Source organism: Ranitomeya variabilis, chromosome 4 (genome assembly GCF_051348905.1).
Source record: "Ranitomeya variabilis isolate aRanVar5 chromosome 4, aRanVar5.hap1, whole genome shotgun sequence".
Taxonomy (NCBI): domain Eukaryota; kingdom Metazoa; phylum Chordata; class Amphibia; order Anura; family Dendrobatidae; genus Ranitomeya; species Ranitomeya variabilis.
This window is the reverse complement of record NC_135235.1, coordinates 413,427,153-413,449,439: the sequence shown is the minus strand read 5'-3', so window position 1 is coordinate 413,449,439 and position 22,287 is coordinate 413,427,153. Positions and strand designations below refer to the sequence as shown.

General features: G+C 45.9%; 1 protein-coding gene across 5 annotated transcripts in view; it reads left to right on the top strand.

The window, feature by feature from the left end:
* The first annotated feature begins 3,788 nt into the window (after nucleotides 1-3,788).
* The window catches only part of LOC143765040 (gastrula zinc finger protein XlCGF66.1-like), a 111,291-nt gene continuing 92,792 nt past the window's right edge, over nucleotides 3,789-22,287 (top strand). For 3 of the 5 annotated variants that reach the window (XM_077251297.1, XM_077251301.1, XM_077251296.1), the window contains exon 1: nucleotides 3,820-3,857. The gene's annotated coding sequence lies outside the window, so the exon portion shown is untranslated. Of the gene's footprint in view, nucleotides 3,858-22,287 lie in introns of all 5 variants that reach the window. The other 2 variants (XM_077251298.1, XM_077251302.1) reach the window with 1 other exon arrangement.

The window sequence follows — 22,287 nt, the reverse complement described above, 5'->3', positions numbered from 1 at the left end:
AACAGTCCGAGGCGTATCTAGGGGAAGGGGGTGGGGGGGGCGTCACGGAGGTAGGGGGGGGGGCCCCATTTGGAAGTTCGCACCGGGGCCCATAACTTTGTAGTTACGCCACTGGCCATGGGTGTCCCTTTAACCCCTTCCCAGGCTAGAAACTTCAGTCCCCCAGTCGCTGGCTTTCCCTCTCTGGCGCAGAAAATTGCGCGGGAGGCCACTCCATTTTTTTTTTCAAATTAAACATATATTGCATTTAAGGCCGGGGTCACACTTGCGAGAAACTCACACGAGTCTCTCACCTCAATACCCGGCACTGCCGCCGCCACTTGGACCGGAGCGTTAAGCTGCATAGAAATACATGCAGCCGCACACTCCGGTCCCGAGTGCCGGCGGCAGTACTGGGTATTGAGCTGCGAGACTCATCCGATTTTCTTTAACATTTTATTATGTTTATTACTAAACATCGGGCTTGGTATTATCTATCTATCTATTATCTATAGATACATCTATCTACAGATATATCTATAGATAGATCTATCGGTAGATAATAGATAGATACGATAGATAGATAGATCTCTCTATCATATCTATCTATCTATAGCTATATCTATCTATCTATTATCTGTCTATATCTATCTGTGTGTCTAAGCATTATCCTTCAATGGAGTATGTAAATGAAGAGGTTGGACAAGATATGACATCACAATTCTTTTTTTTTTGTATATCTTTATTTAGCTTACAAAAACACACAAATCCGCATGAAAAATGCATCAAAAACGCAGGTGACCTGCCAGTGACCTCAGGAGCAGATTTGGTGCAGATTTTACCTGCGTCAAATCCTGAGGCAGTACTGACCGTGGAAACATACCCTAAGATTGGCACAAACCATTCATACTCTCCCACAAATGATCTATTACTTGCAGTCCTCAGAAGAAAAACCATATCTAGATGGTACCGTTGTCCCACTGTGCTACATAGGATCTTCCCCTCTGTGTAGGACTTGTGGTGGCGGTTCGGCGGTTCAGCTGGGTCTCTGTTAGGCTGTGTGCCCATGTTGCATTTTTTATGCTTTTCCACTGCGTTTTTTGCTACTTAAATGCATTCCTATGCAATCCTATGGGATTCCCCATTTGCTGTGCCCATGCTGCGGATTTTCCCGCTGCGGAATTGCATAGTGGTAAAATCCGCAGCATGTTCATTATTTCTGCAGAATCGCGGCGATTCCGCCGCCATAGGATTGCATTGACACACTCACTTTATGCATGTGGCTATGCCCACCGTGGATGATACTCAGGGTTTGGAGAAGAGGAGAGGAGACTCTCCTTCAGGCCATGGGTACAATATTCCTGTAAAAAAAAAAAAGAATTAAAATAAAAAAATAGGGATATACTTCCCTTCTGATGGGCGACTCCGCCTCTCAGCAGTGCACGCGGCGGCTTCTGTTCCCAAGGATGCATTGCGCGAATCACCTGAGATGACGTTGCGGTCACGCGACTGTAACATCACAAAGGTCCTTCGCGCTAAGCATCCCTGAGAACGGAAAGTATCGGGAGCGCCGCTGAGGAGATCGGGGGCCGTGGGAAGGTGAGAATAACCATATTTTTTATATTATTTTTAACATTTTATCTTGTACTATTGATGCTGCATAGGCAGCACCAATAGTAAAAAGTTGATCACACTTGTCAAGCACTAGGTTTGACAAGTGTGACAAACCTGTCAATCACTTTTCCAAGCGATGCCAAAAACGCTTGTGTTTTGCGGGAAAACGCATGTGAATTCCACATGCGTTTTACCCGCGGCAGGGAGTTGCGGAAATGCTGTAGACATTTCCGCAGCATTTCTGCAATGTGGGCACATAGACTTACATATTGGTGGGAATTCCCATCAACGTCGGATCCGGTGGACTATGTCGGACCTGCATGTTTTTTTGTTTTTTTTTTATGGGGTTTAATAAATTAGTGAGCCAGAAAGTGTTGGGGAGTTTTTATTCACACAAAGTATTTTTTTGTGTGTGTGAGGTTGTCTGATAGAGGGTCAGTAATGGGGATGTCTGATAGACCCCTCTCCATTACTAACACCAGGGCTTGATGCCAGCTGGGATTTTTTACAAATCACAGCTGACATCAAGCCCAAAACCCTTTACAAAAGCAAAAGCAAAATGCCATAATTAGTGTACCTCATGTGATGCACAACTTTTGGGGCTGCTACTGGATGGTATTTATAGGCAGGGAGGGGCCCAATAACCGGGGACCACATTTATAGTATGTGTTATGGCTGGACCTGGTGGTTAGGAGCACCGGGAATGACCTGATAGTCAAAACTGCAAAATAGAGCGAGCTCTGGGAAGTGGGAGCTCTGCTGACCGCAGCCCTAATCTATTATCACACACACTAGAATTAGCCGTGGATCGTACCTGACTCTGCCTAGACGACTCTACACAGCCTGAGAGGTAACTACACCTAAAGAGATATATAGCCTCACCTTGCCTCAGAGAAAATCCCCAAAGGAAAAGAGCAGCCCCCCCACATATATTGACTGTGAGTTAAGAGGAAGGCACAAACACAGGAATGAGACAGGTTTCAGCAAAGGAGGCCCGACTTACTAAATAGACAGAAGATAGATAAAGGGATCTTTGCGGTAATCACAAAAAACTACAAAAAGCCACGCAGAGTGAGCAAGAAACCCCCCGCGCCGACTCACGGCGCGGTAGGTGCCACTCTGCAACCCAGAGCTTCCAGCTAGCGAGACAATATCATGATAGCCAGCTGGACAAAACTTAGCAGGTACTCAGAAATATATTCAGCACACAAATGAACAACAAATGAGCTTAACAGGGACTTAGCTTCTGCTGAAGTAGACAGGTCATCAGGAGATGCAAGTGAGATCTGAACCAGTACTGATACATTGACAACTGGCATCAGGTAACGATCTGAGCAAAGTTAAATAGAGGAACCAGCCCAGTCTTAAACGATGCAGCTGAGGAAGCCACCTCCAGACCAGCAGCTCCACTTTCAGCCACCAGAGGGAACCCACGGACAGAACTCACAGAAATACTATTCCTGACCACAGGAGGGAGCTCGAGAACAGAGTTCACAACAAGTATGTAGGGGAGTGTGACTTTATATATCTGTAGGACATCTATTTCATATATCTACAGTATCTATTCTATATGTAATATCTTTCCATCATCTCTCCCTGTATATAAGATTGCCTTCTTAGTTCTGTAAACAGTTTACGTTACATAGAACTTTATAGTAAGTAAAAGATGATGTTAGAAACGCATTTTATACTGATGGTAGGAGAGAAAACATCCCACACTAGCATGACACTTGTCCGACTCTTCGGGATGAACATCGTAGTGATTTACAATACGCTGATGTGAACGCGCCATTAGCCGGACTCTGAATATAGTCTGTGAGGGCCGCCCTTCCTGGAAGGGTTAAACACACAAGGTTTCGGCATTTTAGCTCCTGGTATGGAGTCAATAGCACAATCATATGCCTCCATATAGTAGACGTCCGGTGACTGGTAATAATTCCCTCATGTGTGGGGGTTTATTTGTCTCCAAGCAGAGAAATCACACGTTACAGTCCACACATAAAACTGTGTAGAAAAGGCGGCGTGGGGTAATTGTGCCAGTAGTGAGGGGGAAAAACTGCCGGAAATGTCACTGACTGAGGAGAAGTTTCCATGTAGCATCTGCACTCCGATATCATTCAGTAAGGCCCCTGATCATGTGACCTCTGACTCCTCCCCTCCTCTGACCTCATCACAGGTCCTGTGCGCACAGAAAAGCCATATATGTGGTGTCCGTGCGGCTCTGCAGGTGGAGGCATGTGGAGATTCCCTATTACTGGGCGCAGGTAGGGCCTGTTTACACAAAGTGGGGCCCCAGGCAAAATTTGAACCCCTTTACCACTGATGGTGGTTTACCCGTTAATGACCGGGCCAATTTTTACAATTCTGACCACTGTCTTTTTGAGGTACTATTAACTCTGGAAACGCTTCAATGGATCCTGATGATTCTGACATTGTTTTCTCGTGACATATTGTACTTCATGTTAGTGGTAAAATTTCTTTGATTTGACTTGCGATTATTTCTGAAAAAAAATGGAAATTTGGCAACAATTTTGAAAATTTTGCAATTTTCCAACTTTGAATTTTTATGCAATTAAATCACAGTGATATGTCACACAAAATACTTAATAGGTAACATTTCCCACATGTCTACTTTACATCAGCACAATTTTGGAACCAAAAATTTTTTTTGTTAGGGAGTTATAAGGGTTAAAATTTGACCAGCAATTTCTCATTTTTACAACACCATTCATTTTTTAGGGACCACATCTCATTTGAAGTCACTTTGAGGGGTCTATATGATGAAAATACCCAAAAGTGTGACACCATTCTGAAAACTGCACCCCTCAAGGTGCTCGAAATTTTTTTAAGATGTTTATTAACCCTTCAGGTGCTTCACAGGAATTTTTGGAATGTTTAAATAAATGAAAATTGAACTTTTTTCACAAAAAATTGAATTCAGACCAATTTTTTTTTATTTTCCAAAGGGTAACAAAAGAAACTGGACCACAAAAGTTATTGTGAAATTTGTCCTGAGTACGCTGATACCCCATATGTGGGGATAAACTACGGTTTGGGCGCATGTCAGAGCTCAGAAGGGAAGGAGTGCCAGATTTTACTGTTATGGTTTGCAGCTGCCATGACCCACTGTGAGAGTCCATGAGGTGCTAAAACAGCAGAACCCTCCATAAGTGACCCCATTTTACGAACTACACCTCTCAATGACTTCATTTAGGGGTGCAGTGATCATATTGACACCATGGATGTGTCACAGAATTTTATACCATTGGGCAGTGAGGACAAAATAACTAAATTTTTACCACCAAAATTTTGTTTTAGCCAAAGATTTTATATTTTCACACAAGAAGTGGGTAAAAATGGCAACAAAATTTGTGTTAGGAGTCGAGTTTCCTCTGCTGCACAGGGGGAATCTCGATCCTTGTCTGCTGCGGTCTCCCATTCTCCATCGGTCGCAGTGGAGCCTGCTCAGCGGAGACGTCCATCCCAGCGTCTCACTGAGTCTGGTTCAGTGCAAAGGGTTATTGCTGCCTCTCCAGGCTATGCTATTGTACCCTGCACTGATCTACGGCGAACAGGCTTTTTTGGGACTAAGTCCTGCTTTGCACACACTGAGCATGCCCAGGGTAAGATCTCTCACTGGAGATCAAGGGTCACATGTTCAGGTACTGCAGCCAAATCTATTGGTCTTTCTAGGAAGGTCCTGTAGGTACGCAGGCTCTGTAGCAGTTTCTCATTGGTCCTCTTTTGGAAGGTTCTGTACGTGCTGCAGCTATTTAAGGCTCGCACGGCCATGCGCTAGTATCTTCTAAAGTTACATGCTTTGCGCCACTGTGGTCATATGCGTGAATGTGTTCAGGGACCCGGCTGAAGTAAGCCCCTAGAATGCTGGCACCTCCGGCGAGGAGTGTTGTGTGCATGCGTGACCACTGACTGCTCTCTTCTGGTTAGTTAGCCTGTGTCTCTGTGAGAGTTAACAGGGCACAGAGCTTTGCTTTCTCGGCCGCTCTGTGAAGCTAACAGAGCTTGTTAATACCGTCATATTGCGCCGCCATTCACTTAGCGGCAGGATATTTCCTGCACGGTGGACCCCGGTGTTGTGAATTAGACTTTTTTGGCTCCCTCTTGTGGTCACTAGTGATATGACTCTGGGATTGTCTTTTCTCAGTTTGGCACCCACCTGGGTCGTTAGTCCAGGGGTGTTGCTATATAAACTTCCTGGATTCTCAGTCCAGTGCCTGGCATCGTTGTAATCAGTCCTTTCTGTTTGCTCCTGTCCGCTGGTCCTGGTTCTTGCAAAATTAAGCTAAGTCCTGCTTCCTTGTTTTTTGGTTATTTGCATTGCTCTTATTTTCTGTCCAGCTTGTACTAAATGTGATTCCTGATTTAGCTGGAAGCTCTAGGGGGCTGGTATTCTCCCCCCGGGCCGTTAGACGGTTTGGGGGTTCTTGAATATCCAGCGTGGAAATTTTGATAGGGTTTTTGCTGACCGTATAAGTCATCTTACTATTTTCTGCTATTAGTCAGTGGGCCTCTCTTTGCTAAATACCTAGCTCATTCTTACGTTTGTCTTTTCTTCTTACCTCACCGTTATTATTTGTTGGGGGCTTGTATCCAACTTTTGGGGTCTTTTCTCTGGAGGCAAGAAAGGTCTATCTTTTCCCTTCTAGGGTTAGTTAGTTCTCCGGCTGGCGTGAGACGTCTAGAACCAACGTAGGCACGTTCCCCGGCTGCTGCTATTTGTGGTGCTAGGATTAGATATACGGTTAGCCCAGTTACCACTGCCCTATGAGCTTGTTTTTTGTGTTTGCAGACTTAGTATATATTTCTGAGACCCTCTGCCATTGGGGTCATAACAGTATGCCAGGCCAACATTGAATGTTTAATGCATTGCAGAAGTGGGATTATAAGAAAGGAAATTCTGAGGTTTTTTTTTGTTTTTTTTTTCCTCTCTTTGTTCCTCCCCTTTACCTCTGAGTGGCTTGTGCTTGCTGCAGACATGAATGTCCAGACCTTGATTACAAGTGTGGACCAGCTTGCTGCTCGTGTGCAGGGCATACAAGATTTTGTTACCAGTAGTCCTATGTCTGAACCTAAAATACCTATTCCTGAACTGTTCTCTGGAGATCGATTTAAGTTTAGGAATTTCAGGAATAATTGTAAATTGTTTCTATCTCTGAGACCCCGTTCATCTGGAGACTCAGCTCAGCAAGTTAAAATTGTTATCTCTTTTTTACGGGGCGACCCTCAGGATTGGGCCTTCTCGCTAGCGCCAGGAGATCCGGCATTGGCAAATATCGATGCGTTTTTTCTGCCGCTCGGATTGCTTCACGAGGAACCCAATCTTGAAGTTCAGGCAGAAAAAGCCTTGCTGGCTATTTCTCAGGGCCAGGATGAAGCTGAAGTGTATTGCCAAAAATTTCGGAAATGGTCCGTGCTTACTCAGTGGAATGAGTGTGCTCTGGCCGCAAATTTCAGAAATGGCCTTTCTGAAGCCATTAAGAATGTGATGGTGGGTTTCTCCATTCCTACAAGTCTGAATGATTCCATGGCGCTGGCTATTCAAATTGACCGGCGTTTGCGGGAGCGCAAAGCCGCTAATCCTCTGGTGGTGTTGTCTGAACAAACACCTGATTTAATGCAATGTGGTAGAATTCAGACTAGAAATGAATGGAAAAATCATAGACGTCAGAATGGGTTGTGTTTTTACTGTGGTGATTCTACACATGTTATATCAGCATGCTCTAAACGCCTAACAAGGGTTGTTAGTCCTGTCGCCATTGGTAATTTGCAACCTAAATTTATATTGTCTGTGACTTTAATTTGCTCATTGTCTTCCTACCCTGTTATGGCGTTTGTGGATTCAGGTGCTGCCCTGAGTCTTATGGATCTGTCATTTGCCAAGCGCTGTGGTTTTGTTCTTGAACCGTTGGTAAATCCTATCCCTCTTAGAGGTATTGATGCTACGCCATTGGCGGAAAATAAACCGCAGTTTTGGACGCAGGTAACCATGTGCATGACTCCTGAACATCGGGAGGTGATTCGTTTTCTTGTTCTGCATAAAATGCATGATTTGGTCCTTTTGGGTCTGCCATGGTTACAGACCCATAATCCAGTCTTGGACTGGAAGGCAATGTCCGTGTCAAGTTGGGGCTGTCAGGGAATTCATGGTGATTCCCCGCCGGTGTCTATTGCTTCCTCTACTCCTTCGGAAGTTCCTGAGTATTTGTCTGATTATCAGGATGTATTCAGCGAGTCCAGGTCCAGTGCTCTGCCTCCTCATAGGGACTGTGATTGCGCCATAGATTTGATTTCAGGTAGTAAATTTCCTAAGGGAAGACTATTTAATCTGTCTGTACCTGAGCATACCGCAATGCGTTCGTATATCAAGGAGTCTCTGGAGAAGGGGCATATCCGTCCATCCTCTTCCCCTCTTGGTGCGGGATTCTTTTTTGTGGCCAAGAAGGACGGATCTTTGAGACCTTGTATTGACTATCGGCTTCTGAATAAAATCACTGTTAAATTTCAGTATCCTTTGCCTCTGTTGTCGGACTTGTTTGCCCGGATTAAAGGTGCCAAGTGGTTCACCAAGATAGATCTTCGTGGTGCGTACAATCTTGTGCGCATTAAGCAAGGAGATGAATGGAAGACTGCATTTAATACGCCCGAAGGTCATTTTGAGTACTTGGTGATGCCTTTTGGGCTCTCTAATGCTCCCTCAGTGTTTCAGTCCTTTATGCATGATATTTTTCGGAAGTATCTGGATAAATTTATGATTGTTTATCTGGATGATATTCTGGTTTTCTCTGATGATTGGGACTCACATGTAGAGCAGGTCAGGATGGTGTTTCAGGTTTTGCGTGAGAATGCTTTGTTTGTTAAGGGCTCAAAGTGTCTCTTTGGAGTACAGAAGGTTCCCTTTTTGGGTTTTATTTTTTCCCCTTCTGCGGTGGAGATGGACCCAGTCAAGGTCCGAACTATTCATGATTGGACTCAACCCACGTCAGTTAAGAGTCTTCAGAAGTTCTTGGGTTTTGCTAACTTCTACCGTCGTTTTATCGCTAATTTTTCTAGCGTTGTTAAACCTTTGACGGATATGACCAAGAAAGGTTCTGATGTTGCTAACTGGGCTCCTGCGGCTGTGGAGGCTTTCCAGGAGTTGAAGCGCCGGTTTACTTCGGCGCCTGTTTTGTGCCAGCCTGATGTCTCACTTCCCTTTCAGGTTGAAGTGGATGCTTCTGAGATTGGGGCAGGGGCCGTTTTGTCGCAGAGAGGCCCTGGTTGCTCTGTAATGAGACCATGTGCTTTCTTCTCTAGGAAGTTTTCGCCTGCTGAGCGGAATTATGATGTTGGCAATCGGGAGTTGCTGGCCATGAAGTGGGCATTTGAGGAGTGGCGTCTAGGGTTGAGCGAAACGGGTCGATCATTTTCAAAAGTCGCCGACTTTTGGCTAAGTCGGCGTCTCATGAAACCCGATCCGACCCCTGTGCTTGTCGGCCATGCGGTACGCGACTTTCGCGCCAAAGTCGCGTTTCAATGACGCGAAAAGCGCCATTTCTCAGCCAATGAAGGTGAACGCAGAGTGTGGGCAGCGTGATGACATAGATCCTGGTCCCCACCATCTTAGAGAAGGGCATTGCAGTGATTGGCTTGCTGTCTGCGGCGTCACAGGGGCTATAAAGGGGCGTTCCCGCCGACCGCCATCTTACTGCTGCTGATCTGAGCTTAGGGACAGGTTGCTGCCGCTTCGTCAGAAGCAGGGAGAGCGTTAGGCAGGGTCCACTAACCACCAAACCGCTTGTGCTGCAGCGATTTCCACTGTCCAACACCACCTTCGGTGTGCAGGAACAGTGGAAGCTATTTTTTTTTTTTTTTCCCCTCAGCGCTGTAGCTCATTGGGCTGCCCTAGAAGGCTCCGTGATAGCTGTATTGCTGTGTGTACGCCACTGTGGAAACCAACTGCTTTTTTCAAAGCACATATCCTCTTGTTCCTTCCTTTCTGCACAGCTATCTTTTTTGTTTGTCCACACTTTTTATTTAATTTGTGCATCAGTCCACTCCTATTGCTGCCTGCCATACCTGGCTTACATTACTGCAGGGAGATAGTAATTGTAGGACAGTTTTTTTTTTTTTTTGTTTTTTTTTTGTGGGAGATTAAGATTGGCATTTCTGCTACAGTGCCATCCCTGTGTGTGCCATCTCTCACTGAGTGGGCCATAGAAAGCCTATTTATTTTTTCCGTGATTTGTGTTCTAAAATCTACCTCAACACAGAAACACTACATCAATCAGTGGGAGAAAAATATTGGCCTCAGTCAGGGCTTGTGTGCCACTGCTGTGTGTGCGCTATCATTCAGTGGGCTATAGCAAGCCTATATTTTTTTTTTTTTTTTTTTTTTAATATTATTTGGTTTCAAAAGTCTCCCTGAAAAAAAAAAAAAACCTAAAAAAACAGTGGGAGAGTAATATTGCCCTTTCAGCTTGTGTGCCAGTCTTGACTCCTGGGTGTGCCACCTCTCTCCCTCTCATTCAGTGGGCCATAGAAAGCCTATTTATTTTTTTTTTTAAATATTATTGGGTTTCTAAAGTCTCCCTGAAAAAAACAAAAAATACATAAAAAAACAGTGGGAGAGTAATATTGCCCTTTCAGCTTGTGTGCCAGTCTTGACTCCTGGGTGTGCCACCTCTCTCCCTTTCATTCAGTGGGCCATAGAAAGCCTATTTTTTTTTTTTTAATATTATTTGGTTTCTAATTCTCCCTGAAAAAAAAAAAAAAACCTAAAAAAACAGTGGGAGAGTAATATTGCCCTTTCAGCTTGTGTGCCAGTCTTGACTCCTGGGTGTGCCACCTCTCTCCCTCTCATTCAGTGGGCCATAGAAAGCCTATTTATTTTTTTTTTTAAATATTATTGGGTTTCTAAAGTCTCCCTGAAAAAACAAAAAATACATAAAAAAACAGTGGGAGAGTAATATTGCCCTTTCAGCTTGTGTGCCAGTCTTGACTCCTGGGTGTGCCACCTCTCTCCCTTTCATTCAGTGGGCCATAGAAAGCCTATTTATTTTTTCCGTGATTTGTGTTCTAAATTCTACCTCAACACAAAAACACTACATCAATCAGTGGGAGAAAAATATTGGCCTCAGTAAGGGCTTGTGTGCCACTGCTGTGTGTGCTATCTCTCATTCAGTGGGCTATAGCAAGCCTATTTTTTTTTTTTTTTTTTTTTTTTTTAATATTATTTGGTTTCTAAAGTCTCCCTGAAAAAAAAAAAAAACCTAAAAAAACAGTGGGAGAGTAATATTGCCCTTTCAGCTTGTGTGCCAGTCTTGACTCCTGGGTGTGCCACCTCTCTCCCTCTCATTCAGTGGGCCATAGAAAGCCTATTTATTTTTTTTTTTAAATATTATTGGGTTTCTAAAGTCTCCCTGAAAAAAACAAAAAATACATAAAAAAACAGTGGGAGAGTAATATTGCCCTTTCAGCTTGTGTGCCAGTCTTGACTCCTGGGTGTGCCACCTCTCTCCCTTTCATTCAGTGGGCCATAGAAAGCCTATTTTTTTTTTTTTAATATTATTTGGTTTCTAATTCTCCCTGAAAAAAAAAAAAAAACCTAAAAAAACAGTGGGAGAGTAATATTGCCCTTTCAGCTTGTGTGCCAGTCTTGACTCCTGGGTGTGCCACCTCTCTCCCTCTCATTCAGTGGGCCATAGAAAGCCTATTTATTTTTTTTTTTAAATATTATTGGGTTTCTAAAGTCTCCCTGAAAAAACAAAAAATACATAAAAAAACAGTGGGAGAGTAATATTGCCCTTTCAGCTTGTGTGCCAGTCTTGACTCCTGGGTGTGCCACCTCTCTCCCTTTCATTCAGTGGGCCATAGAAAGCCTATTTATTTTTTCCGTGATTTGTGTTCTAAATTCTACCTCAACACAAAAACACTACATCAATCAGTGGGAGAAAAATATTGGCCTCAGTAAGGGCTTGTGTGCCACTGCTGTGTGTGCTATCTCTCATTCAGTGGGCTATAGCAAGCCTATTTTTTTTTTTTTTTTTTTTTTTTTTTTTTTTAATATTATTTGGTTTCTAATTCTCCCTGAAAAAAAAAAAAAAACCTAAAAAAACAGTGGGAGAGTAATATTGCCCTTTCAGCTTGTGTGCCAGTCTTGACTCCTGGGTGTGCCACCTCTCTCCCTCTCATTCAGTGGGCCATAGAAAGCCTATTTATTTTTTTTTTTAAATATTATTGGGTTTCTAAAGTCTCCCTGAAAAAACAAAAAATACATAAAAAAACAGTGGGAGAGTAATATTGCCCTTTCAGCTTGTGTGCCAGTCTTGACTCCTGGGTGTGCCACCTCTCTCCCTTTCATTCAGTGGGCCATAGAAAGCCTATTTTTTTTTTTTTTAATATTATTTGGTTTCTAATTCTCCCTGAAAAAAAAAAAAAAACCTAAAAAAACAGTGGGAGAGTAATATTGCCCTTTCAGCTTGTGTGCCAGTCTTGACTCCTGGGTGTGCCACCTCTCTCCCTCTCATTCAGTGGGCCATAGAAAGCCTATTTATTTTTTTTTTAAAATATTATTGGGTTTCTAAAGTCTCCCTGAAAAAACAAAAAATACATAAAAAAACAGTGGGAGAGTAATATTGCCCTTTCAGCTTGTGTGCCAGTCTTGACTCCTGGGTGTGCCACCTCTCTCCCTTTCATTCAGTGGGCCATAGAAAGCCTATTTTTTTTTTTTTTAATATTATTTGGTTTCTAATTCTCCCTGAAAAAAAAAAAAAAACCTAAAAAAACAGTGGGAGAGTAATATTGCCCTTTCAGCTTGTGTGCCAGTCTTGACTCCTGGGTGTGCCACCTCTCTCCCTTTCATTCAGTGGGCCATAGAAAGCCTTTTTTTTTTTTGGTTTTTTTAATATTATTTGGTTTCTAAAGTCTCCCTGAAAAAAACAAAAAAAACATAAAAAACAGTGGGAGAGTAATATTGCCCTTTCAGCTTGTGCGCCAGTCTTGACTCCTGGTTGTGCCACCTCTCTCTCTCTAATTGTGGGCCATAGAAAGCCTTTTTTTTTTTTTTTTTAATATTATTTGGTTTCTAAAGTCTCCCTGAGAAAAAAAAATAAATAAATTAGGTGGGAGATTAATATTGACATTAGTGCTTGAGTGACAGTCCTGCGTGTGTGTCATCTCTGTGATTTTGTGCCACAGAAAACAGAGTGTGTAACATTGTGCCTGATTTTCCTTGTGGTCTCACCAACCTGTTAAGGGATATTGAAATCATACTGAAGTTATAGCTCACCGTGTAAGTTGTTTGATAGCAACAAATAAAGTTACTTTGGTTAAGATTTTAAAACAATGAGGAAGTCTGGTGCAAGAGGTCGTCGTGGGCGTTCATTGTCAGCTGGTAATGATGGTAGTGGTAGTGGAGCATCAGGTGGTCGTGGGGATAAAAATATTCCACCTAAGTCTGGAGCTGTGGAGCCAGTTTCGTCGTCAGGCTACACAAGGCCTCGAACGCTCTCTTTTCTGGGAGTAGGAAAACCGCTTTTAAAGGCGGAGCAGCAACAGCAAGTTTTGGCTTACATTGCAGACTCAGCCTCTAGCTCTTTTGCCTCCTCTTCCGAAACTGGTAAATGTAAAAGCAGCGCGTCGCTTGTGGATGTTCACGGTCAGGGACAAGTCGCTTCCTTGTCCTCCTCAGCAAAAACTACAACAAGAGAGAAGGATGCAGCAGGCGACACAACGGGTCACTCCATGGAGCTCTTTACACATACCGTCCCTGGCTTAGAAAGTGAAACATTTAACAGGCCATGCCCATTACAAGTATATTCTGACATGGAGTGCACTGATGCACAGCCACAGCCAGAGTACTATGCTGCTCCTTTGACTCAGACCACCACATTGCCCTCTCAGGGTACAGATCCACAATCAGACCCTGATGAGACTATGTTGCCCCGCCACGAACGCTATACCACCGACCGACACAGTGACACAGACGAAGTTGCACACGAGCTCGAAGAGGAGGTAATAGATGACCCAGTTATTGACCCCGATTGGCAGCCATTGGGGGAACAGGGTGCAGGCGGCAGTAGTTCAGAAGCGGAGGTGGAGGAGGGGCCGCAGCAGGCATCAACATCGCAACAGGTTCCATCTGCCGGGCCCGTATCTGGACCAAAACGCGTGTCAAAGCCAAAACCTGTTGGAGCACAGCGTTGCCATCCGGTTAAAGCTCAGTCTGCAATCCCTGAAAAGGGATCAGAGTCTAGGAAGAGTGCAGTCTGGCATTTTTTTAAACAACATCCAACTGATCAGCGCAAAGTCATCTGTCAAAAATGTTCAACTAGCTTAAGCAGAGGTCAGAATCTGAAAAGTCTAAATACTAGTTGCATGCATAGACACTTAACCACCATGCATTCTCAAGCCTGGACTAACTACCAAACGTCCCTCAAGGTTGTAGCACCCTCGGCCAATGAAGCTAGTCAGCAACGCAACATCCCTTCCGTCACTGTAAGGCCACCATTTTCCGCACCACCGGCAGTATCTGTGCAGGTTTCTTTGCCAGCCAAAAGCAGTCAGGGTCAGGGAATCACCAGTTTTGTAGGAGGAAATATTGCATGTAGGGCACCGGCGGAAACAATACCGTCTCCAACCGTCTCTCAGTCTGCCATGTCCACCGGCACACCCGAAAGTTCCACGATCTACAGCTCTCCAGTCCAGCTCACCCTACATGAGACTCTGGTTAGAAAAAGGAAGTACTTATCCTCGCATCCGCGTACACAGGGTTTTAACGCCCACATAGCTAGACTAATCTCGTTAGAGATGATGCCCTACCGGTTAGTTGAAAGCGAAGCTTTCAAAGCCCTGATGGAGTACGCTGAACCACGATACGAGCTACCCAGTCGACACTTTTTTTCCAGAAAAGCCATCCCAGCCCTGCACCAGCATGTTAAACAGCGCATCGTCCATGCACTCAGGCAATCTGTGAGTACAAAGGTGCACCTGACTACAGATGCATGGACCAGTAGGCATGGCCAGGGACGTTATGTGTCCATCACGGCACACTGGGTGAATGTGGTGGATGCAGGGTCCACAGGCGACATCAATTTAGGGACAGTTGTGCCTAGCCCACGGTCTAGGAAACAGTTGGCTGTAGGCGTTCGCACCCCCTCCTCCTCCTCCTCGTCCTCCTGCAGAAGCTACAGCTCTTCCACAGAACGCAGTCGGCCAACCACTCCATCGGCAGATGACACTGTTGCACACCAGTTGTCCCATTATGGGCCAGCTACTGCCAAGCGTCAGCAGGCTGTATTGGCTATGAAGTGTTTGGGCGACAACAGACACACCGCGGAAGTTCTGTCCGAGTTCTTGCAACAAGAAACGCAGTCGTGGCTGGGCACAGTAGATCTTGAGGCAGGCAAGGTAGTGAGTGATAACGGAAGGAATTTCATGGCTGCCATCTCCCTTTCCCAACTGAAACACATTCCTTGCCTGGCTCACACCTTAAACCTGGTGGTGCAGTGCTTATTGAAAACTTATCCTGGGTTCTCCGACCTGCTCCTCAAAGTGCGTGCACTTTGCTCACATATCCGACGTTCGCCTGTACACGCCAGCCGTATGCAGACCTATCAGCGGTCTTTGAACCTTCCCCAGCATCGCCTAATCATAGACGTTGCAACAAGGTGGAACTCAACACTGCACATGCTTCAGAGACTGTGCGAACAGAGGCGTGCTGTTATTTATTTGTGGGAGGATACACGGGCAGGCAGTAGGATGGCAGACATGGAGTTGTCAGGTGTGCAGTGGTCGAAGATACAAGACATGTGTCAAGTCCTTCAGTGTTTTGAGGAATGCACACGGCTGGTTAGTGCAGACAACGCCGTAATAAGCATGAGCATCCCCCTAATGCGTCTGCTGATGCAAAGTTTGACGCACATAAAGGAGCAGGCGTCTGCACCAGAGGAAGAGGGAAGCCTTGATGACAGTCAGCCATTGTCTGGTCAGGGCAGTGTACAGGACGAGGTAGCGGGCGAAGAGGAGGTGGAGGACGAGGAGGATGATGGGGATGAGTATATTTTTAATGCGGAAACTTTCACGGGGGCACAGGAAATTGGTTGCGTGTCACGGCCGGGTTCTGGTTTTTTGAGGGACACAAGTGACGTAGATTTGCCTGCAACTGCCCCTCAACCAATCACAACCGGAGATTTGACAAGTGGAACTTTGGCCCACATGGCGGATTATGCCTTACGTATCCTACAAAGGGACACACGCATTACGAAAATGATGAACGATGACGATTACTGGTTGGCCTGCCTCCTTGATCCACGCTATAAAGGCAAATTGCAAAATGTTATGCCACATGAGAACTTGGAACTAATATTAGCAACCAAACAATCAACTCTTGTTGACCGTTTGCTTCAGGCATTCCCAGCACACAGCGCACGTGATCGTTCTCACACGAGCTCCAGGGGGCAGCAGACTAGGAGTGTTAGGGGTGCACACATCAGAAGTGGCGTTGGACAGAGGGGTTTTCTGACCAGGTTGTGGAGTGATTTTGCTATGACCGCAGACAGGACAGGTACTGCTGCATCAATTGAAAGTGACAGGAGACAACATTTGTCCAGTATGGTTACTAACTATTTTTCATCCCTTATCGATGTTCTCCCTCAACCGTCATTCCCATTTGATTACTGGGCCTCCAAATTAGACACCTGGCCAGAATTGGCAGAATATGCATTGCAGGAGCTTGCTTGCCCGGCAGCAAGTGTCCTATCAGAAAGAGTATTCAGTGCTGCAGGGTCAATATTAACCGAAAAAAGGACTCGTCTGGCTACCCAAAATGTTGACGATCTAACATTCATTAAAATGAACCACAACTGGATTTCAAAATCTTTTGCCCCACCTTGCCCGGCCGACACCTAGCTTTCCTATGAAAAGCTCTTGCCTGTGAATTACTTTTCTAATGTCTAATTTGCTGCTGCAGATTGTACAGCATACGACATGTTTACACCTCCCTAAATGGCCAAACTCCCCACACGGGGCCGTGGTATCGCGACTTGGCGCAAGCACCCGTGAGACTGCTGTTTGTCTGAAGAGGTGGGTGTGCTCGCTTTTGGTTGACGGCATTGCTACTGGGTCCCTCATAGTACAATGTAGTGTCTCTGGCGGTGGTGGTGCGCACCCAACGTCAGACACACCGTTGTAACATGAGTGGCCCTGGGGCGGTCCCGCCGGCCTCAAGAGAGTTCCCCCCTACCCCAGCTCAAACTGGGCTGTACTACGTGCAAAATTATGTCGCACAGCTCCACCAATCTTTAGTCTATTCGCTGACATCATTCAATGTCTGGCACTGACAATACAAATTTGTAGACATCTATGATGCAACTTAAAGTAGTCTGTGTCTGTGTCCTATATTGGCACCATTAAATAGTTACTGCCAAATTACTATGTCAGAAACACAGCAGATGAGCCCACCCCTGTACCTAAGTATGCCATCTTTTTTTTTGTTTTGGTTGTTTTGCGAGACATTAACATCTATTTATATTTTGGGAGTACTGGGACAGACACTCCTTGCACTACTCCTCCACTCAGCACCAAGCTGCCTGCCCGTGTATCCATGTAACCGCTGTAAAACTGCCATGAGCCTATTGTTTGTTATTTTAGGCCTTTGATAGCCTGTCTGCGGTCCCTACTCCTCCACTGACCACCAAGCTGCCTGCCCGTGTATCCATGTAACCGCTGTAAAACTGCCATGAGCCTATTGTTTGTTATTTTAGGCCTTTGAAGCCTTTCTGCGCTCCCTCCTTCCACTAGTCCTCCACTGACCAGACCACTGCTGCCCGTGTACCCCTGGAACCAATTTTAAAGTGCCTACAGCCAGCCCATTTTATTGTGTTAGGCCTTCGAAGCCTGTCTGCGGTCCCTCCTTCCACTAGGCCTCCACTGACCAGACCACTGCTGCCCGTGTACCCCTGGAACCAATTTTAAAGTGCCTACAGCCAGCCCATTTTATTGTGTTAGGCCTTCGAAGCCTGTCTGCGGTCCCTCCTTCCACTAGGCCTCCACTGACCAGACCACTGCTGCCCGTGTACCCCTGGAACCAATTTTAAAGTGCCTACAGCCAGCCCATTTTATTGTGTTAGGCCTTCGAAGCCTGTCTGCGGTCCCTCCTTCCACTAGGCCTCCACTGACCAGACCACTGCTGCCCGTGTACCCCTGGAACCAATTTTAAAGTGCCTACAGCCAGCCCATTTTATTGTGTTAGGCCTTCGAAGCCTGTCTGCGGTCCATACTTCCACTAGGCCTCCACTGACCAGACCACTGCTGCCCGTGTACCCCTGGAACCAATTTTAAAGTGCCTACAGCCAGCCCATTTTATTGTGTTAGGCCTTCGAAGCCTGTCTGCGGTCCCTCCTTCCACTAGGCCTCCACTGACCAGACCACTGCTGCCCGTGTACCCCTGGAACCAATTTTAAAGTGCCTACAGCCAGCCCATTTTATTGTGTTAGGCCTTCGAAGCCTGTCTGCGGTCCATACTTCCACTAGGCCTCCACTGACCAGACCACTGCTGCCCGTGTACCCCTGGAACCAATTTTAAAGTGCCTACAGCCAGCCCATTTTATTGTGTTAGGCCTTCGAAGCCTGTCTGCGGTCCCTCCTTCCACTAGGCCTCCACTGACCAGACCACTGCTGCCCGTGTACCCCTGGAACCAATTTTAAAGTGCCTACAGCCAGCCCATTTTATTGTGTTAGGCCTTCGAAGCCTGTCTGCGGTCCCTCCTTCCACTAGGCCTCCACTGACCAGACCACTGCTGCCCGTGTACCCCTGGAACCAATTTTAAAGTGCCTACAGCCAGCCCATTTTATTGTGTTAGGCCTTCGAAGCCTGTCTGCGGTCCATACTTCCACTAGGCCTCCACTGACCAGACCACTGCTGCCCGTGTACCCCTGGAACCAATTTTAAAGTGCCTACAGCCAGCCCATTTTATTGTGTTAGGCCTTCGAAGCCTGTCTGCGGTCCATACTTCCACTAGGCCTCCACTGACCAGACCACTGCTGCCCGTGTACCCCTGGAACCAATTTTAAAGTGCCTACAGCCAGCCCATTTTATTGTGTTAGGCCTTCGAAGCCTGTCTGCGGTCCATACTTCCACTAGTCCTCCACTGACCAGACCACTGCTGCCCGTGTACCCCTGGAACCAATTTTAAAGTGCCTACAGCCAGCCCATTTTATTGTGTTAGGCCTTCGAAGCCTGTCTGCGGTCCATACTTTAAATACTCCTCCACTCACCACCAAGCTGCCTGCCCGTGTATCCATGTAACCGCTGTAAAACTGCCATGAGCCTATTGTTTGTTATGTTAGGCCTTTGATAGCCTGTCTGCGGTCCTTACTTTAAATACTCCTCCACTCACCACCTAGCTGCCTGTGTATCCATGTAACCGATGTAAAACTGCCATGACTGCCTACTGTTTGTTATTTTAGGCCTTTGATAGCCTGTCTGCGGCCCCTACTTGCAATACTCCTCCACTGACCACAATGCTGCCTGGAGTGCCTGCCTGTGTATCCATGTAACCGATGTAAAACTGCCATGACTGCCTACTGTTTGTTATTTTAGGCCTTTGATAGCCTGTCTGCGGCCCCTACTTGCAATACTCCTCCACTGAGCACAATGCTGCCTGGAGTGCCTGCCTGTGTATCCATGTAACCGATGTAAAACTGCCATGACTGCCTACTGTTTGTTATTTTAGGCCTTTGATAGCCTGTCTGCAGCCCCTACTTGCAATACTCCTCCACTGACCACACCAATGCTGCCCGTGTACCCCTGGAACCTATTTAAAAGTTCATAGAGCCTAGTTATATATTTTATTTACTATTAATAAGGCCATGATGGACTACGCTGTACCACGCTACAAGCTAACCAGTCGACACTTCTTTTGCGAGAAAAGCCATCCCAACCCTCCACCAGCATGTAGAAGACCGCATTGTCCATGCACTCTGGCAATCTGTGAGTACAAAGGTGCACCTGACAACAGACGCATGGACCTGTAGGCATGGCCACGGAAGATTACGTGTCCATTACGGCGCAATGGGTTAATGTGGTGGATGCATGGTCCACAGGGGACAGCCTACTAAGTCTGTCTGCAGTCCCTAATTCAAATTGTCCTCCACTGTCTAAATCGGAACTTCCACCTTCTGGCTTTCGGCCTATAGTATCAGAAATTAAACTGCATTTGGCCTTCAACTTTGGTTAGGGCCTACTAACGGCTTCTGCCCCTCCCTGGTGTTGTCCTCAACTAAATAAAGCTGAGCTTCAACCTTCCGGCTCTCATTAAGTGGTTTTAAAAAAAAAAAAATTGGTGGTTAGGGCCTACTAACGGCTTCTGCCCCTCCCTGGTGTTGTCCTCAACTAAATAAAGCTGAGCTTCAACCTTCCGGCTCTCATTATGTGGTTTAAAAAAAAAAAATGGTGGTTAGGGCCTACTAACGGCTTCTGCCCCTCCCTGGTGTTGTCCTCAACTAAATAAAGCTGAGCTTCAACCTTCCGGCTCTCATTAAGTGGTTTTAAAAAAAAAATGGTGGTTAGGGCCTACTAACGGCTTCTGCCCCTCCCTGGTGTTGTCCTCAACTAAATAAAGCTGAGCTTCAACCTTCCGGCTCTCATTAAGTGGTTTTTAAAAAAAAATGGTGGTTAGGGCCTACTAACGGCTTCTGCCCCTCCCTGGTGTTGTCCTCAACTAAATAAAGCTGAGCTTCAACCTTCCGGCTCTCATTAAGTGGTTTTAAAAAAAAAAAAAATGGTGGTTAGGGCCTACTAACGGCTTCTGCCCCTCCCTGGTGTTGTCCTCAACTAAATAAAGCTGAGCTTCAACCTTCCGGCTCTCATTATGTGGTTTTAAAAAAAAAAATGGTGGTTAGGGCCTACTAACGGCTTCTGCCCCTCCCTGGTGTTGTCCTCAACTAAATAAAGCTGAGCTTCAACCTTCCGGCTCTCATTAAGTGGTTTTTAAAAAAAAATGGTGGTTAGGGCCTACTAACGGCTTCTGCCCCTCCCTGGTGTTGTCCTCAACTAAATAAAGCTGAGCTTCAACCTTCCGGCTCTCATTAAGTGGTTTTAAAAAAAAAAAAATTGGTGGTTAGGGCCTACTAACGGCTTCTGCCCCTCCCTGGTGTTGTCCTCAACTAAATAAAGCTGAGCTTCAACCTTCCGGCTCTCATTATGTGGTTTAAAAAAAAAAAATGGTGGTTAGGGCCTACTAACGGCTTCTGCCCCTCCCTGGTGTTGTCCTCAACTAAATAAAGCTGAGCTTCAACCTTCCGGCTCTCATTAAGTGGTTTTAAAAAAAAAATGGTGGTTAGGGCCTACTAACGGCTTCTGCCCCTCCCTGGTGTTGTCCTCAACTAAATAAAGCTGAGCTTCAACCTTCCGGCTCTCATTATGTGGTTTTAAAAAAAAAAAAAATGGTGGTTAGGGCCTACTAACGGCTTCTGCCCCTCCCTGGTGTTGTCCTCAACTAAATAAAGCTGAGCTTCAACCTTCCGGCTCTCATTAAGTGGTTTTAAAAAAAAAATGGTGGTTAGGGCCTACTAACGGCTTCTGCCCCTCCCTGGTGTTGTCCTCAACTAAATAAAGCTGAGCTTCAACCTTCCGGCTCTCATTATGTGGTTTTAAAAAAAAAATGGTGGTTAGGGCCTACTAACGGCTTCTGCCCCTCCCTGGTGTTGCCCTCAACTAAATAAAGCTGAGCTTCAACCTTCTGCTCCAAATTACCATTTTAAAAAATGCAATAGGCTTTTCCGGCCTACTAAAGGTGTCTGCCCCTCCCTGGTGTTGTCCTCAACTGAACAAAGCTGAGCTTCCACATTCTGGCTTTCGCCCTATACTATCAGATATTAAACTGCATTTGGCCTACTAGTGTGGTTAGGCCCTTGAAACAGTGTCTGCTGCTCTTGGGTTTGCTACTCCACTGAACAAAGCAATGCCGCCTGTTTAGTCCTGTTACCAATTTTGAACTGCATGTAGCCTACTTTATTCTTTGGCCCTATATCTGTTTCCTCCTCATCCTGCCCATTGCCCAGCCACTGCTAAATGAGTCTGCTGGTACATTGACCTAGACCACTACATTCCCCTTGTACTCTACACAGCCAGAATCTGACCCTGCTGAAAGTAAGGTTCCCCTTCCCGCATGTTATACCACCTTACACAGGGACAAAGAGGAAGGTGCAGATGAAAGTGCAGGTTCCTTCATCAGGTGGGGGGGCATACTCGTTGGCGACGTCACTGGCACAGGGCCCCTCAGAGTACGCAAAAGTGTCGCTGCTGGTGGGAGGCGCCCCCGCCATGCAAACACACCGCCGTACTTTGAGGGGCCCTGTGCCAGTGGCAATGCGAACGAGTGGGCCCCCCCTGCTTGCTCAGGATCACAGCACTTGCAACTTTTAAATACTTACCTTTCCCTGCAACACCGCCGTGACGTAGTCCGCATTTCCTGGGCCCACGAAAAACTTGAGCCAGCCCTACTCCCCCCACAACTTTCCCCCAATTCCTTATGCCCAACTATTATTATACAGTTAATTAAGATTGGCAAGCTTCAGAAACAAGAATGGATGTTTTTGGCATTAAAATGGGCACTGTAGGTGTTTTCCTGGCCTCCACTCACTGCCGACTATGCTTCCCCATTGACTTGCATTGGGTTTCGTGTTTCGGTCGAT